This window comes from Gavialis gangeticus, unplaced genomic scaffold, assembly GCF_001723915.1.
Source record: "Gavialis gangeticus isolate Ggan-Ray unplaced genomic scaffold, GavGan_comp1, whole genome shotgun sequence".
NCBI classification, from domain to species: Eukaryota; Metazoa; Chordata; order Crocodylia; family Gavialidae; genus Gavialis; species Gavialis gangeticus.
In genome coordinates, this window is record NW_017729012.1 from 8,430,909 (window position 1) to 8,432,698 (window position 1,790).

Here is a 1,790-nt window from a genome sequence, read left to right on the forward strand (position 1 = left end):
TGTCATGGGTGATTTAAATTACCCGGACATCTACTGGGAGGGTGATTTAAATGGGTGATTTTTTAAATGGGTGATTTAAATTACCTGGACATTTGCCACAGAAAAATGCAGAAAAACTGGGATTTTCTCATTCTAAGGAGAAAAACATGGGAAACAGTGGGTTTCCCCTGCAGGGAGCAGGAGGAGGGCAGTCAGACAGGGGTGCCATGTGCATATGCACACCTACGTATGGACGTGACCAGGGATGTGCCTGGGTAGGTCCCTGCAGGGAAGTCTGGCAGGAAGGAGGGGGTGCAGTCAGGGGTTGAGGCCCCCATAGGGAGGGAACTGAGCAGGGCTGTAGCGGGGCTGCTGCCCAGCTGGAGCAGTGCTTGGGGCTGGGGCTGGGGCTGGGGCTGGGGCTGGAACACGTGGCTGCAGGGCCTAGGCAGGGAGTAGGACAGAGCCATGGGCAGCTCCTCTGGGAGGGCCTGGCTCCTGTCATAGGCAACACATGGTGGGGGCAGATGTGCCGCCTGAGATTGGCCACCACTGTGGGCGGTGACTATGGGCAGTCCCTGCTCACCGCCGTGGTGCCCCCCCTCCCAGTCCTGGGAGGCTCCCCATTGCTGCACGCACTCACAGGGGGGCATGAGGGATTTGTGCATGGGGTGGGTGCGGGCTCCCCGTCCTGCTGCCCTGCCTCACCCCACCCTGCTCTACCCTGCCACTCCAGGTCCTGCCCGCTGGGCCCCAGAGGCCTTGGGGGAGGGCAGCAGGATGGGGAGCCTGAGCCCATAGTGGGCAGCTTGCATCTGCCCCCACCCCCCCCAGCCATGGGCTCTGCACCAGCCATGCTGCCCATGGGGGAGTCGGACTCTGCCACAGGCAGTAGCTGGGGCTCGGGTACTGCTGCAGGGGTAGGGAGCTGTGGACCTGGGTCCTTGGACCTGTAGCCCTGGGAGCTGGAGGCCCCCTCTGGCACGGCTGGGGACGGGCAGGGGGTTATCAGTGGCTCAGTTGGCTGTGGGTGGGGAGCAAAAGGGACCACCAGGGCTGTGGGGGCTGTGGGTGGGGAGCGAGGGGCAGTGGCATGGGCAGGGCTGCTGAGCCCCACAAACTAGTGGCCGGGGGGAGAGCTGCAGCTGGACCTGCGTCCTCATGAGTGAAGGGAGCAGGGTGAGCTCTGATTTTCCATGATAAAAACCCCAAATCAAATGCCAAAATGCATAAGTATTTAGAATGTATTGTTACAGTGGTTGAGGCACTGGTAGGCTTCCAACCTGCATTAAAATTGTACATATAGCAGTAAAGCATTGTGTTCAACTGGTACCTTTGTGCGTTCGGAGACATTTCATTTTAATCACGGAAAAGAAACATGGATTTTGGGGGTTTTAATCAAAGAATTTGCAATTTTTTATCAGAGAAAACCAGGATCCCTGAAAAACCCTTAAAACAACATTAATAATCTTTTGTTTTGACGCAGCCTGTGACTGCCCATGCAGGGCCCTACCATCGTCGCTTCAGGGAGCGCTGGGCACTGGGGTCATGTTGGGCAGCTTGTGCGGAGGGCGGGCTGCGCTGCCGCTTCCCGCCAGGGTGCGCTGTGTTTCTGTCAGGTGGTGCCATGGAGCCACTGAGGGGCCCCAGCATTGATGGCAGACAGGCTGGGATTCTGGCTGGTTGGGAGGAGAGATTATGCTAATTAGGGGACAGGGTTCCTGGGTAAGGTGTGTCAGCGATGTTTGGCGGCGGTGATTGCGGGAACCCAGTGACAGCACAGCTGGCCCGGCATGTGGTGCCACTGTGGG

General features: G+C 58.5%; 1 protein-coding gene across 5 annotated transcripts in view; it reads left to right on the forward strand.

Annotated features, from left to right (window-relative positions):
* The window catches only part of TEX14 (testis expressed 14, intercellular bridge forming factor), a 46,195-nt gene that overhangs the window by 1,062 nt on the left and 43,343 nt on the right, over positions 1–1,790 (forward strand). The window lies entirely within an intron of this gene.